Source organism: Onychostoma macrolepis, chromosome 09 (assembly GCF_012432095.1).
Source record: "Onychostoma macrolepis isolate SWU-2019 chromosome 09, ASM1243209v1, whole genome shotgun sequence".
NCBI classification, from domain to species: domain Eukaryota; kingdom Metazoa; phylum Chordata; class Actinopteri; order Cypriniformes; family Cyprinidae; genus Onychostoma; species Onychostoma macrolepis.
The window spans coordinates 37,139,659-37,144,664 of record NC_081163.1 but is presented as its reverse complement, the minus strand read 5'-3'; positions in this window follow the sequence as shown (position 1 = coordinate 37,144,664).

Sequence of the window (5,006 nt, the reverse complement as noted above, 5' to 3'; positions counted from 1 at the left end):
GAACTCTATGAAGTTTAATTTGATATATTTGACATACAGTGTCATTTATGAGAGTACTGTATTTGTATGTAATAGTACCGTACTTTACATCTGTGTGCAGAATACTTTCAATATCATTATGTTGTTCTCACGTAAACACACATTTAATTGCATTAATTGCAAGCAGAAGTTTAACAGATCTAAACAAAATGAATTTGCACTCAAATACATTTGATTTTAATTAGACTAGGCTACACTGCACTGTAAAAAATGACTGACTTTTAGTTAGGTGAATGAGTCATGAAGGAGTGTAACAATAGTCTTTGGTCTAACTACACAATGAATTAGGACAATTTGAACTTAAACAGAAATGAAAAGCCTAAAATAACATGTAACCACACACAAAGCATCTCTTGTTTTATGCGCATGCGCCAAAAAATACAATGTCATGATGGTGCGCTACTTCAGCAGAGTTTGAAAAACTTTTTGCCATGTTTGTGTAATCACGACGCGTGAGGGAGCGTCGCTATCAGACGAGAACAGAGGAGCAGCGTGTTTGGATGATGAGACTTTCTGTCCTGCAGATAATGAATCAAGTAAGTTTATCTTAATATAAGCTTTCTTTATTCTTAATTTAGTTTTACCATTCCTGCATCTTTTTCTTCCACACTTTTTCCTTCCACTCAGCTTTCTGTTAACATGTTTGGATACAGCACTCTGTGAACAGCCAGCTTCTTTGGCGATGAATGTTTGTGGCTTACCCTCCTTGTGAAGGGTGTCAATGATTGTCTTCTGGACAACTGTCAGATCAGCAGTCTTCCCCATGATTGTGTAGCCTAGTGAACCAAACTGAGAGACCATTTTGAAGGCTCAGGAAACCTTTGCAGGTGTTTTGAGGTGATTAGCAGATTGGCATGTCACCATATTCTAATTAGTTGAGAGTGAATTGGTGGGTTTTTGTTAAATGTGAGCCAAAATCATCACAATTAAAAGAACCAAAGACTTAAACTACTTCAGTCTGTGTGCATTGAATTTATTTAATACACGAGTTTCACAATTTGAGTCGAATTACTGAAATAAATGAACTTTTCCACGACATTCTAATTTATTGAGATGCACCTGTACATTTAATTCATACTTAAGTGTATTGTTAACTGACATTAAAGTATATTTTAGTTATACTTAATTGCTTGTCAGTACATTAGTAGTACACTTTAACCACATTTTAAAGATACTAGAAGCAATTATGAAAGTACATATAAAGAGAGAGAGAGAGAGCAGGTGCAAATCCTGGCAGCTGCCACAGTTTTTCCTCGCTGTTTGGCAAAAACTACATTGTTCTCAGTGGCGTGCAGTGGTGTTTTTTTTTTTTTTTTTTTAAAAGGATGCAAAGTTCCCACAATTGTATTATTAAATTCCCACAGTTGTGTTATATATACAGTGGGTACGGAAAGCATTCAGACCCTCTTAAATTTTTCACTAAGTTCATTTTTTTTTCCACATTAATGTACACACAGCACCCCATATTGACAGAAAAACAGAATTGTTGACATTTTTGCAGATTTATTAAAAATGAAAAACTGAAATATAACATGGTCCTAAGTATTCAGACCCTTTGCTCAGTATTTAGTAGAAGCACCCTTTTGATCTAATACAGCCATGAGTCTTTTTGGGAAAGATGCAACAAGTTTTTCACACCTGGATTTGGGGATCCTCTGCCATTCCTCCTTGCAGATCCTCTCCAATTCTGTCAGGTTGGATGGTAAACGTTGGTGGACAGCCATTTTTAGGTCTCTCCAGAGATGCTCGATTGGGTTTAAGTCAGGGCTCTGGCTGGGCCATTCAAGAACAGTCACAGTTGTTGTGAAGCCATCCTTCGTTATTTTAGCTGTGTGCTTAGGGTCATTGTCTTGTTGGAAGGTAAACCTTCGGCCCAGTCTGAGGTCCTGAGCACTCTGGAGAAGGTTTTCGTCCAGGATATCCCTGTACTTGGCCGCATTCATCTTTCCCTCGATTGCAACCAGTCGTCCTGTCCCTGCAGCTGAAAAACACCCCACAGCATGATGCTGCCACCACCATGCTTCACTGTTGGGACTGTATTGGACAGGTGATGAGCAGTGCCTGGTTTTCTCCACATACCGCTTAGAATTAAGGCCAAAGTTCTATCTTGGTCTCATCAGACCAGAGAATCTTATTCAGGTGTTTTTAGCAAACTCCATGCAGGCTTTCATGTGTCTTGCACTGAGGAGAGGCTTCCGTCGGGCCACTCTGCCATAAAGCCCCGACTGGTGGAGGGCTGCAGTGATGGTTGACTTTCTACAACTTTCTCCCATCTCCCGACTGCATCTCTGGAGCTCAGCCACAGTGATCTTTGGGTTCTTCTTTACCTCTCTCACCAAGGCTCTTCTCCCCCGATAGCTCAGTTTGGCTGGACGGCCAGCTCTAGGAAGGGTTCTGGTCGTCCCAAACGCCTTCCATTTAAGGATTATGGAGGCCACTGTGCTCTTAGGAACCTTAAGTGCAGCAGAAATGTTTTTGTAACCTTGGCCAGATCTGTGCCTTGCCACAATTCTGTCTCTGAGCTCTTCAGGCAGTTCCTTTGACCTCATGATTCTCATTTGCTCTGACATGCACTGTGAGCTGTAAGGTCTTATATAGACAGGTGTGTGGCTTTCCTAATCAAGTCCAATCAGTATAATCAAACACAGCTGGACTCAAATGAAGGTGTAGAACCATCTCAAGGATGATCAGAAGAAATGGACAGCACCTGAGTTAAATATATGAGTGTCACAGCAAAGGATCAAATTAGAGGATAGAGTGTCAGTAATGTATAATGATAAGATTAAACACTCAATTTTAAATTTTCAGTTAAAGGCATTTCATTATTGAATTCAGAGATGCCATTGTCTAGCTCAGTTTAGTTTAAATATTATCTGTGCAATCAAATCGGCGATAATCGCTAGAAATGAAGTGTCCCCAACTGAGCAAGCCAGAGGCGACAGCGGCAAGGAACCAAAACTCGCTCCGAGACAGAATGGAGAAAAAAACCTTGGGAGAAACCAGACTCAGTCGGGGGTCAGTTCTCCTCTGACCAGATGAAACCCGCAGTTCAAAAGTTTATATTTCTATTTTCATTTTGTTGCAATTTCTAACAATAATAGTATTATGTAGTTAGGTATTTTATTATATTTGAGTTATTTTGTTATTTTTTTTAGTTTTATTGTATTCAATCGAGGTCTTCACTGGGGATATATCTCTGGGGCTCATCTGGGTGTCCTGGTCTCCGCTGACGATCAGGGCTGCAGACATCATCTCTTGGTGCTGATCCACCATCTGATCGGATACGGACTGAGAAACAGAATAGGAAAGAAACAGAGAAATATTAGCGTAGATGCCATTCTACTTACGATGTAACGAGTACATCGTGTGTTATGGGAAGTGTTCCCGGTTCCGGTTGATCTAATTAATGCAGCCTAACAATCCTTTAACGGATTTGAATAACAGAAGCGTATTAGTGTGTTATGTGTAAGCCAGGATAAAGAGATGGGTCTTTAATCTAGATTTAAACTGACAGAGTGTGTCTGCCTCCCGAACAGTGTTAGGTAGACTGTTCCAGAGTTTGGGAGCTAAATAGGAAAAGGATCTGCCGCCCGCAGTCGATTTTGATATTCTAGGTATTATCAAGAGTTTTGAGAACGCAGCGGACGTGGAGGACTATAGTGTGATAAGAGCTCGCTCAAGTACTGAGGAGCTAAACCATTCAGGGCTTTATAAGTAATTAACAGGATTTTATAATCTATCCAATGTTTGATAGGGAGCCAGTGCAGTGTTGACAGAACCGGGCTAATATGGTCATATTTCCTGGTTCTAGTAAGGACTCTAGCTGCTGCATTTTGGACTAACTGTAGTTTGTTGATCAAGCGTGCAGAACAACCACCCAATAAAGCATTACAATAGTCTAACCTTGAGGTCATAAACGTATGAATTAACATTTCTGTATTTGACGTTGAGAGCATTGGTCGCAATTTAGATATGCTTTTGAGATGAAAAAATGCAGTTTTACAGATGCTAGAAACATGGCTTTCAAATGAAAGATTGCTATCGAACAGCACACCTAGGTTCCTGACTGATGAAGAAGAATTGACAGAGCAGCCGTCAAGTGTTAGATAATGTTCAAGTTATTACATGTGGGGTTTTAGGTCCGATAATTAACACCTCTGTTTTTCAGAATTTAGCAGTAAAAATTACTCGTCATCCAGTTTTTATATCGACTATGCATTCCGTTAGTTTCTCAATTTGGTGTGTTTCACCGGGCCGCGAAGAAATATAGAGCTGAGTATCATCAGCATAACAGTGAAAGCTAACACCATGTCTCCTGATAATATCTCCCAAGGGTAACATGTAAAGCGTGAAAAGTAACGGCCCTAGTACTGAGCCTTGAGGTACTCCATACTGCACTTGTGATCGATATGATACCTCTTCATTCACTGCTACGAACTGATGGCGGATCAGGAATGAGGGGAAAAAAAAATGAACAAATGATTTTAGCAAATGGCTGCAATATAACAAAGAGTGAAAAATTTAAGAGGGTCTGAATACTTTGCGTACCCACTGTGTGTATATATAAAAAATAACTGTGGGAATTTAATAATAACACAGATTTAGACAGATTTGTGAACAATATTTGAGAGAAATAGGCCTTGTGTGTACATAGAAAAAGTCTTAGATCTTTGAGTTCAGCTCAAATGGGGGCAAAAACAAGTGTTGCGTTTATAATTTTGTTCAGTGTAGAATATATGAAAGTTTCACTTTTTGAAATGTTACAAAAAAAAAAAAAACTTTTTCCACGCTATTCAAATTTGAGATGCACCTGTGATACGGTGCTGCTTGACAGTTTGTGAACCCTTTAGAATTTTCTATATTTCTGCATAAACATGACCCAAAACATCATCAGGTTTTCACATAAATCCTGAAAGTAGACAAAGAGAACCGAATCAAACAAGTGAGAGAAAAATATTTTCTTTGTC